Source organism: Xyrauchen texanus, chromosome 37 (assembly GCF_025860055.1).
Source record: "Xyrauchen texanus isolate HMW12.3.18 chromosome 37, RBS_HiC_50CHRs, whole genome shotgun sequence".
Classification (NCBI taxonomy): domain Eukaryota; kingdom Metazoa; phylum Chordata; class Actinopteri; order Cypriniformes; family Catostomidae; genus Xyrauchen; species Xyrauchen texanus.
This window is the reverse complement of record NC_068312.1, coordinates 34,605,715-34,617,835: the sequence shown is the minus strand read 5'-3', so window position 1 is coordinate 34,617,835 and position 12,121 is coordinate 34,605,715. Positions and strand designations below refer to the sequence as shown.

At 38.7% G+C, this 12,121-nt stretch overlaps 1 protein-coding gene across 2 annotated transcripts in view; it reads right to left on the bottom strand.

Moving 5' to 3' along the window:
* LOC127631032 (cyclin-dependent kinase 16-like) overlaps nt 1-12,121 on the bottom strand; it is a 42,797-nt gene extending 30,676 nt beyond the window's left edge. For both annotated transcript variants that reach the window (XM_052108977.1, XM_052108978.1), the window contains exon 1: nt 11,699-12,121. The gene's annotated coding sequence lies outside the window, so the exon portion shown is untranslated. The remainder of the gene's footprint in view (nt 1-11,698) is intronic.

Sequence of the window (12,121 nt, the reverse complement as noted above, 5' to 3'; positions counted from 1 at the left end):
TTGGTGCAGGTTGCCAGCTTGAACAGGGCAATGATGATTCACTTTCGGATCGGAACCGGTAGCAACTTGCAATAGGTGCAACATCGGGACCAATATTACAGTCCTATCAAAAGGGCAACTGCTCCCTTTTGATTGCAATTCTTCATCTTATGATTATATTTATTTGTGAAATTAAAATGGGGGGGGATTAGGGATATCTGGGAGGGTATACACACAGCGTAAGGACAGATTTCTTTTTTGTTTTTTAAGCATGACGTCATCATGCACACCATTACAATCGATAAAAGCCCATTTGAAAGGAAACAGGCAGAAGACAGCAAATTGTTGCCTGAAAAGTGGATGGAAACTACAGCGTTACAACAAAACTGTGGCAAAACCATGGTTACTATAAAGAATCTACAGCATTAATGCATTAAACCATGGTTATTTGTATCAAAATCATGATTTCTGCTAATTAAACTATTTTCTAACCACTTTTCCTGGGGGTCTAAATGGGGAAACTAATGTGGGTGGACTTCCACCGGAAGTAGTTCAATAGCATTCCCTAGCTCTGGCTGCAGTAATTTTAGACCCTGTTTACAGCTGGTAATAAGATGCATTTCAGATGATCCGATGAATGGTCAGCACTAAATATAGTTGTAAATGGGGTTCAAGAAGTTTTTTGATTGGATCACATAAAACACATACAGAAGTAGTCAAAAACCATATTGCATCTAATGCGTCCCTGACGTCAGCGAGGCACTCACAAGTCAATCAACCAGCGAACAATTGTTTAAACTTACGAGTGGATTTAAAAGGAAATAAATAACCGTCCGTTCGTAAAAGCGATTACATACCAGAGTATGAGAACTTCACAGCTCTTCCTCAGTGTGTCTATCTGATTTTAATATGCAGGGTGACAGGATGACAAGCACACACATCTGAAACTGAACTAACACAGATACTCCACTAAAACAACCAATTATTTTGCTCTGAATGTTGCATTTGTGATTAGGTTAAATCTCAACTGTATCTGGGAGAAACACCTGGGATGGCATGAAAGAGTAAATGATGAGAGAATTTTCATTTTTGGGTGAACTATGCCATGATGAAAAAATGTTCTCCCTAATTACTATCAACATTTACCTTCATACCTGGATTATTATGCTAAATGCATCAACATAGTGCATTTCAAACACAACTCAACATATGTTTAAAATTCTGCAGCTGTACATCAATATTAAAGGAATAATCATGCTATTAAAATGGATACAAGAAGTTATGTTGTAACGAGACACCAATGTTTGAATCACACAAGGAAATCCCATATCATCGGAGTAGGGCAACATAACTTTGGCAATAAATGAACACCCCAAGTTGTGTAGTTATTGTTTCATGTCTGTAGGACTTATTACCTTTTTTTTTTTTAAAGGAACTGTGATGCTTAGAGATCCTTCTTAAAAATGGAAGGGAGTGAGTGCAGTTTTGGGCTCACCTGCGGCTATGTGCGCGCCGCAGGCTATCTATCCCGGGGTGATGTCGCCGTAAACGTGCTAATCATATATCAATGCAGGGCCGTAGATTTCAGAGGGGATGGGGAGGAGGGTCACCCCCCCAATAATCAAAACAAGGAAGTACCGTGGGGCAAAAGCTTACCGAACCATGGGTGGCGACCTTATGTTTTTTTTTTTTTTAACCAAGAACCATCACGGCCCTAATATAAAATTTTTTCGATATACTGTACACTATTTAGCAATATGCAGTACATAGTGATATGCAATGTGCAAACCTTTTATGCTCGGTATAGTTTTTTATGAAGCCAGACAAATTCCACACCACGTAGGATGCACCTTTTTTTAACAATCTCCCCCATATCTTCTCATTCAATGGGATTTGAGGAACTAGCAGCCACTTCACCTTCCTCCATTTATCTGACAGAATATGCACCATGTACATGAATTGAATGCTGTGCACATTTCTTGCCAGGTGGTGGCGATTTTGTGAAACCCTCAGATGAATCACACATGCTTTGGCCCAAAGAAAAGAGAAAGAAAATGCAGGCTTCCAGTCCCTGGACTTAAAGTGACCCACTAAACAAGTTGCCTCAGGACAGGATTCTACATCAGCACAAGATTTAAAACACATGATTCCTGTGCAGACAGATTTCATGGTGAACACAAGATATTTTGAACTTTAAACAAGCAGCGGACCACATGCTCTTAATTCAAATATTTGTTATTGAGTCCAAATAGGTTTAAGGCTAGAGTTGTTTCAGCATCAGTTAGTCATTACTATGTTGATAAACCACTCAACACTCACCATATTCTTAATTTCCTAAGTTCTTAATTTACTCACATTCATGTATTTATGAAAACAGGACATGTCAAAAACATGAAATGTTTTGCATTCTTCTGACCATTTTTACCATTCTGAGTGTTATTAGCATTTTGCTATATGGTTACTAAGGTTGTTTTGGATGGTTGCTGCTTAATGCCAAGTGAAAAGATCCCACCACTAAGTCTTTATGATATTTTAGTACCTAGATATCGCTAAGGTCCCCCTTTCAATCTTAAGGTATACATGTAAACAGTAATTTATGTCTAAAGTAAATGTAACAGTGTAAAAGTAATTTTATGTTACATTTCGTTATTGTTTTTAATTTGCTTGTAAATTTCAAATAATGCTTAATTGAATACTCAATACTGCTGTTAAAAATGTCAACCAAAAAAAAAGATATTTGTATTTTTGTTCTGTTGTATTTATTTGTTCTATTGCGTGTTGTTTGTTTGTTTGTTCTTATTTTATTGATGACTGTTTACTTGTTTTGAATAATTACTTGATAACTATTTTGTTGTAGTATTGAAATACCGGTTTAGAAAATTGGCAAACTGCTTTCTTATGTAAGCAAATTGGACATAATAAATTAAATGTACAGAAATGAATACGAATGGATTAAAATCAAAATTAAACTTGAAAGTGATATGCGTAAATGTCACTATGCACCATATGTGCAATTGGTTTGTGTCTGTATTTTCTTAGTAAATGCGATTGATAATGTGGACATGCCATTCATGGTTGCTTGACTGCTGTGTGTGCTGTTATTTCCTGCTTCCTAATATATTAACAATATCTTAATGTGCAAATAAATTACAAAAATTTGATGACTAAACATAAATCAGTAGAAATTGCTATCTACCATTTAAATACAATATTCTTTTTTAGATTCTTTATTTTTTCAGTGTGAAATTGAGAAAATATAGTGCTAAATAAAAGTTTATTCATTATTTAACGATTTTATGTTTATGTCATTTACTATATTAAATTGTGTGATATATCGCTATTGAACTTTGACTTGTAAAGGACACATTGCTTAACATTCATCATCGTTTTGCATTGCAGGTAAATCTTGTGGACTGAGCAGCAAAGAAAGTTCAGCAAGTCTTGACGTCAGATGTCATCATGACTTGTAATTTTGAATAACAATCTATTCCATTCAACTGTAAAAGGAAAGCGTGGACATATTATGCACGGTGGTTGAGCAACTGACATGTTATATCAGCTGCACTAACGGCTAGATGAACCTAGTAGTTATACTCCAATCAGTAGAGTAATCAAAGACAAACATGACACTGCTATACATTATGTGAGCTTAACCTGTTTACCATCCGCCAAATTTGCACTCAACACTGGCTCCATTCATGACCTGGTGAATGATTGTGGCCCTAGAGGCGTGCTGCAGTGGTCTGGATTTGGTTAAGGGCAATTTCTGGCTCTCAAGAGTGTCTTAATGGTCCTTAATCAGGGTTGATGAATCTTTAGACTCTTTCTATCCCTTTTCATTACTGCTCGCAGTGTTTGACCATCAAGACAAGCTAGGTAAACACAATACTAGTCACAGGTAGCACCAGCCCTCTACAATGAGAGTAAATCACTGGCATATGGCCAGCTAAGACCATTGTACTTTTTACATAGTATAATCACTTAATGGTAGAAGTTGATTTGTATATAAAAAAAGTAAGGATCTAACGTTGTGAATACTTTGTGTTAAATATGTGCAGCTGACATTCAATTTCATACAGCGACAGCTTGTATCATAATTACTTATGCAATTTCTTGACATATGAATGTATGCATTTACATTGTCATTTAACAGACTCTTTTAACAGACACTGTTATCGCCGTTGCTAACTTTGATGTCCGTGTCGGACGCTGGTGGTGACAATTCTCCCTGACCAATCAGTGATCTGCAGGATTATGATGTCACATTTAGTATCGGCTCGGCTCGCATGGAACCTCGAACGAAGTGGTACTAAAAAGAAGTATAAGGTACCAGGTACTATCCACAGTAGAAAACCCCCAAAAAGCGAGCGGAATCAAGTTGAGTTGAGTTGTACGGTGCATTGGAAAAGTCCCATTAGTTACCAAGTCTTCTAAATGACACACCGCCATAATCCCCATCACCATGCACCACTCCTGAAATGGGGCGCACCAGCCGACATCCATCCCCTTAAAATAATATGTCGGGCAATCATTACACTGGCCAGAACCCAATTCTTTATGTGTTTATTCCCCATGTCAATGACGTGGCCCAGAACACAGAGTCTGGGGAAAAAAACATAATCCGAATGTCCAATACGTCACACATAAAATTCTGAACCTTCAGCCAAAAATCTTGGATTGTAATACACCACCAAAAACCATGGGATGTGTCTCCATCCTCTGATTGGCATCACCAGCAGGTGGGTGTGTCTTTAAAAACAAGTCTATACAATCTAGAGGGGGTCCAATAGAATCTTTGGAAAATCTTGAAATCTTGAATTTGGAAATAGTTTTGTTTGCTTAAAGTATCCATTGAGAACTACTCGAGAGGAGTATCTGATTTTAAATGAAAATTTAATTCAATAACTGGGAACTAGCCTACAAAATAACACTCAAATGTCTTCTTGGAGTGTCCCGCCAAAATAAAAGCCAGAGGGTTTTAAAGTTAAGAAATGACGACTGAAATACATTATTTTGTCAAATAAAATTCTAATATTTAGTTATATTAATAATAACTATTGTTATTCTTATTTAACAAATTACAATAATACAGGGGTCCAAAAAATAACTCAGTGGTTAAATTAATGTCTTCTAAAGCGATACAATTGCTTTTGGTGTGAGAAAAGATCAACATTTAAGTACTTTTTAACTATAATCCAATGCTTCAGGAGAGGGTGGAGTCAAAGCGGTCTCTCGTGTGACGTGTTCGCGTTGCCATGGATACCGAGGTAATCTCACGTTCTCCACTCAGTTGAGACATCCAGGATAATCACACAAATGCACCATTGTGAGTAAAGAAACAGATAATAATAAATCTAAACCAAAACCAAAACCAACAAAGCTATTAAACAGCGTTCATTCTTCTCTTTTTGAAACAGCACTGCTCTTCCAGCTGTGATGCACGTGCGTCAGTTCTTGTGTTTCAAATGCCAATGCGTTTACATCACAAGCGCATACCGCTGCTGACCGGAAGCATGATTTTGAGTTTAAAAAAAGTACTTCAATATAGAGCTTTTTAGTACCAAAAGCAATCATATCACTTTAGAAGATGTTAATTTAACAGCTGGTGTCGCATGGATGAAATTTATGCTGGCTGACTGTCTGTGATTTTTGGAGCTTCAAAAGGGAAATCGCCATTCACATGCATTTTAAGGACCTACTGAGCTAAGACATTTTTCTATTTTTTTTATTTTTTTAAATGTGTTCTCGTGAAGAAAGAAAGTCATACACACCTGGGATATCATGAGAGTGAGTAAATGATGAGAGAATTTTTCGGTGAACTATCCCTTTAAGAGTGCAAGAGACTTTCTGACAACATGTAAAACGATCAACTACAGTTCATTTTGGTTTTACCTGATGGATAGTAGAGGGTACAGTGAGGAAAATAAGTATTTGAACACCCTGCTATTTTGCAAGTTCTCCCACTTAGAAATCATGGAGGGGTCTGAAATTGTCATCGTAGGTGCAAGTCCACTGTGAGAGACATAATCTAAAAAAAAAAATCCAGAAATCACAATGTATGATTTTTTAACTATTTATTTGTATGATACAGCTGCAAATAAGTATTTGAACACCTGAGAAAATCAATGTTAATATTTGGTACAGTAGCCTTTGTTTGCAATTACAGAGGTCAAATGTTTCCTGTAGTTTTTCACCAGGTTTGCACACACTGCAGGAGGGATTTTGGCCCACTCCTCCACACAGATCTTCTCTAGATCAGTCAGGTTTCTGGGCTGTCGCTGAGAAACACGGAGTTTGAGCTCCCTCCAAAGATTCTCTATTGGGTTTAGGTCTGGAGACTGGCTAGGCCACGCCAGAACCTTGATATGCTTCTTACAGAGCCACTCCTTGGTTATCCTGGCTGTGTGCTTCGGGTCATTGTCATGTTGGAAGACCCAGCCTTGACCCATCTTCAATGCTCTAACTGAGGGAAGGAGGTTGTTCCCCAAAATCTCGCAATACATGGCCCCGGTCATCCTCTCCTTAATACAGTGCAGTCGCCCTGTCCCATGTGCAGAAAAACACCCCCAAAGCATGATGCTACCACCCCCATGCTTCACAGTAGGGATGGTGTTCTTGGGATGGTACTCATCATTCTTCTTCCTCCAAACACGGTTAGTGGAATTATGACCAAAAAGTTCTATTTTGATCTCATCTGACCACATGACTTTCTCCCATGACTCCTCTGGATCATCCAAATGGTCATTGGCAAACTTAAGACGGGCCTTGACATGTGCTGGTTTAAGCAGGGGAACCTTCCGTGCCATGCATGATTTCAAACCATGACGTCTTAGTGTATTACCAACAGTAACCTTGGAAACGGTGGTCCCAGCTCTTTTCAGGTCATTGACCAGCTCCTCCCCTGTAGTTCTGGGCTGATTTCTCACCTTTCTTAGGATCATTGAGACCCCACGAGGTGAGATCTTGCATGGAGCCCCAGTCCGAGGGAGATTGACAGTCATGTTTAGCTTCTTCCATTTTCTAATGATTGCTCCAACAGTGGACCTTTTTTCACCAAGCTGCTTGGCAATTTCCCCGTAGCCCTTTCCAGCCTTGTGGAGGTGTACAATTTTGTCTCTAGTGTCTTTGGACAGCTCTTTGGTCTTGGTCATGTTAGTAGTTGGATTCTTACTGATTGTATGGGGTGGACAGGTGTCTTTATGCACCTAATGACCTCAAATAGGTGCATCTGGGTGGACATTTTAAAGGCAGACTAACAGGTCTTTGAGGGTCAGAATTCTAGCTGATAGACAGGTGTTCAAATACTTATTTGCAGCTGTATCATACAAATAAATAGTTAAAAAATCATACATTGTGATTTCTGGATTTTTTTTTTTAGATTATGTCTCTCACAGTGGACATGCACCTACGATGACAATTTTAGACCCCTCCATATTTTCTAAGTGGGAGAACTTGCAAAATAGCAGGGTGTTCAAATACTTATTTTCCTCACTGTATATATGAATAGTTGATAGCACAAAAATAAACGGATGAGAAAAAACTAAAAACAAGTAATAATGTGGCAGTCTCCATGAACTGTTGTTTCAAAATGTTGGGGGAAAAAATTATCACTTTGTGATCAGATTTTGTGCAGATCCAAAAGTATTAAAAACGATTAATTCACAGACATAACTTAAAACACAGCAGTTAGTTCTGCTAACAAGCTACTAAGTGCCTCAAACAAAACAAAACTACATAAAAGAGCTTGCCAGATTGAGAAAATTAAGTTTACTTTGGCCTTAAGGTTGTGCCTAAAACAGTGTTCATGGCAGCTCCACTGACAAACCAACAGACCGGCAGGGTTTGTTTTCAGAGGCATTATGTTTCTTTAATTGACCCGTATCGATACGGCACAGGCTGAGGCTCATTTATCCACTCCCCTGATCAATACAAGCTGCATGTGGTTCTGACGACTGACAGTAACAGCTTGGTTGCATCAAGTAGACAAGTTTGCAAACCCGTCTAGCCAAGCAGTAGAATTCAGCCTGTTTCCTGTAAAACATCATCTTTAATTTCCCACTTGTTGAAGTTATACATCTCCAGTTGAAGGAACCAGACCATGTGAGATGGTCAAACAAAGCACTGGTCCGTGCTGGCCGCAGGCCCCAGCATCCTTCTCCAACCAGACTGACATGCATCCAAACACAAGGTGACACACTGACGGGGGTGACCTTCATGGAGACTGATTCTGGAACACCAGGTCCAGACAGCATTGCATCAATCAGACTCTGAACACAAATGTGTTTGTGTTGCTGTCACTTCTCTCTGGTGGCCAAAAAGTAATCTGGAAGGTGTCTGAAACAGCATAGTACTTCATCATTATTATTATATACCAGTGACACATGCCCAAAAATCATGTCGAGAACACCAGGCTTAAAAATCACCCTGCTCATCCAGGTTCCTTTCTAATTGGACACTGTTTTTCATTTGGGGCATAATTTTCACATTCTCAGATACAGTACAAGAGCTATCTCAATCAGAAAAATGGTTCAGTTCACTATCAATTTGAATTTGATCAGAGATTTTGGCAAATCTTTAGGCAAAAATGTTCACAACTGCGGTAAGGTAAGGAAAAATACTAACCTAAAGTATACGACAAACTCTGGAAGCAATGCAAATTACCTGGAATTATTAGCCCTGCTTCAAAGTCAATTGCTCTCTCATCACCATAGTCAATAGGTCAAGCACTCTCCCTAATTTTCTTAAACAAGCAATCAATTGAAGACCATTACTTAAATTTGGGTTGATAAACCCTATTCTTCCAATGGCCAGACTTTTGACTATAGCATAAAGGCTGGTTAGGGTTATTACAGGACAGTTGGCAAATTGGTAACCCTAAATATGGTCCACATTACAGCTTATTCTGTCCATAAACCACCCACTTAGACAGAAAAAGAAAGTGAGCATTGACCAATCACAATTTGTTTTGTTTTTGTGATGTTTTGATTGATAGAGCTGCAAGATATATCGAAATGAATGGGTGCATGATTGTCACTTGTGTGTGTGTTTGCATCGTGCATTGGCACTGACTCAAATGATGGAGCGGGTCACAATTTCAGCATATGCAGCTGTAACCAGCTCTGTTCTGTATACACTCTGCATTGTCTGTGTGCAAATAATAACTTGCACACACCAAGAGGCCGTATACACACTCAAACTTGGCTTGTTTATTGGTTGCTGTGGATCTGTATGCACATATCATAGGATAGGTTTCAATTAATAGACTACAACAAGCATGTTAAACCAAAAATGTATATGTGTACCATGTATATGGCAAAAGCTTCAGAGATAATTTTACAAAATAAAAGTCCCACATTGATGAACTAATTTGAAAATGTATTTGGATATGAATTACAGTGTAAAAATAAAATATTTTACAGATTATTTTAGGATATCCCACTATATGGTAAAATAAACTTTGTATGCATATGCCTTAAAAAAATTCTCTCCCCTTTTTGGAATGCCCAGTTCCCAATGCGCTCAAAGTCCTCGTGGTGGCGTAGTGACTTGCCTCAATCCAGAGGACAAATCTTAGTTGCCTCCGCGTCAGAGACTGTCAATCCACGCATCTTTTCACAAGGCTTGTTGAGCTCATTTCCGCAGAGAGATTGCGCATGTGGAGGCTTCACGCTATTCTCCGCAGAATCCAGGCACAAATCACCACACGCCCCACCGAGAACCACATTATACTGATCACGAGGAGGTTACCTCATGTGACTCTACTCTCCCTAGCAACTGGGGATTTGGTTGCTTAGAAGACCTGATTGGAATCACTCAGCACACCCTGAGATTCGAACTTGTGTCCCCATGGGTGGTAGTCAGCGACTTTACTCGCTGAGCTACCCAGGCCCCTGAACATGGATTTTAAATATATACTACATAGCTAATGGTATAACTGTATATATTATATGCCATCTAAATGCAATTTGGAACAAAACACAACTATGTTTGTGATTTTTTATTCCAATTAACTTTATTTGGGTGATGGGGGTTCCATGGTTCTGCACGCTCTGATGACGTCATCATAGGATAATCGTATTGCATATCACATTTTTCCTTCATATGGTGCAACCCTACTATCTGAATTGAATTATACCACAATAACTGACAGCCAAGAAAAATAAATAAATTAAATTAAACCACACCAATCTCCGACCTCACAGAAAAACGGTGCAAAAATTGGTATATACTAAGATCAGAATCTGTCACAAACAACTTACAAAACATAGTGAAGTACACAATTCTGCTCGTGGATATCTAGATAATTTACTATTAAGTACCTCAAACAAAACTCTCAGTATCTTTCAAAGAGTTGATGGCACTAAGCTGGCAAACCTTTGCAAATCTAGCCATTAGTTCTTCTTCCTTAAAAGCAATGAAGCGAACTGGTACCTTGTAAACACGACTTGGTTTCCTAACGAATGATTAAGAAACCTATATGCCCTTAGAACCAGAAGTTACATTAAGCCAGCCAATCAAATTACAGCTTGCCAGATGAAAAAAGTGCTTTACAGTTTTGTCTTGACAACAAAATTATTAGTGTTTCAACAATATAGTGCTAGTTGGGAGAGAAAAGTAAAGTTAAAGACTCTTTCCATAGTCATCAGTAACTCCTGTGTTTAACCTAATAATATCCCCACTCAGCTCTTTATGACAACTGTCAAACCTGCTGGTCCATCAAGAAAAACAATGACAGCCCCCTTCACCCTATATGACACAATAATTTGCTTACACAATATTTTGATCTAGTTTGACTGGATCACTCTTCTTTCTTCCTTCCACATTCCAATAGTTTGACTCAACACTTGCACCAAAAGTGGTTTTACCTTCTGGGAAATCAAGATAAGCTTGGAGACATCCTCATGTTCTCTTTGACTACGTTAGAAATGGACCAAACAGTTGGACTAAAGTCGAGCATTGTCCCCTGGATACCAAAAATACAATGATATAGATTCAAAACTGTGACGTAGACTAACATAACACCACATCATGTTTTGAATGAGTGACGCCACGCTACCATCAGTAACATTACTAGCGTCCAGTACGTTATCGATCATGTGAAGCATTAAGCAACTATGTCAGTTTATAATGCGAAAATGTTTAAGAAAGTGGCTGCAATTCTCATCAACCCTAATAAATGTATAACTTATCTTGAGGTTATTCCAACATTACATTATTAGAGAACACAACAAACATGACTGAATAAAAACGCACGCCTCCTTCAGGATAAGATCATTCTCAGGGCAAGCCATAAATAAAACATATTAATACTGCTGTTGTAATATAACATTTATTGCAGTCAGACTGCTGACTAATCCACAGTAAAGCACACGTAAACACGTTAGCCAGGTTAGCTAGTTAGCTGGCTTTAAAGACCGGCATTAAACGGCCATTGTTTGCTAAACATGCAGAGGAATGTGGGAATGTTTTCCCTCTATTATTCCCTCGCTCTCCCTTTTCTTTTATCCCCTCACATATATTATAAAGCAACCAATCCCATTTCATTCAAGGAGTCCAAACCGACCCAAACAGGATTGCAGTCAGGCTGTCCATGTCACCGGCTAGAATAAAATTCCACAAAACGGCCTAAATCCACTTTATCTGACATGTTGTGATGTTTGTAGACTTTAAAATAAAATATCTGAGCGGGACAGGTTGATATGTGGTGTGGTTTTCTTACCGGTGGACTTGAAATCCCGTGTGAGTGAATAAGTGTGCGTTGCTCGTGTAATCTTAACAGCAGTAATAATATCCCAAAGCCGCCGCACGCTCCCAATAGTCCTCGGCCATGATCCACTACGGCTGCTGCTCTCGCAGTCTCCAGTGCTGCTGGGACCCCTGTCCACCACTCATATTCTACTACTGTCTGTGTCTTCTCTCCTGAAATTGCAAAAACGTTACAGCAGCTGTTCCTTTCCTTGCCAAATCCGGACTGAAGTGGATCATGGAAGCGACAGAGCAGCTGCGAATAGATTCAGGGGAGTCATTCACTCCACCACCAGAACTGATTGGACGTTTAGAGGTGTCAACGCAATCAATGTTTTTTCGTATTAAATGTTTGATTAAGTTGTTTATATATAATATGCGTTCATTGTAGCCAAGG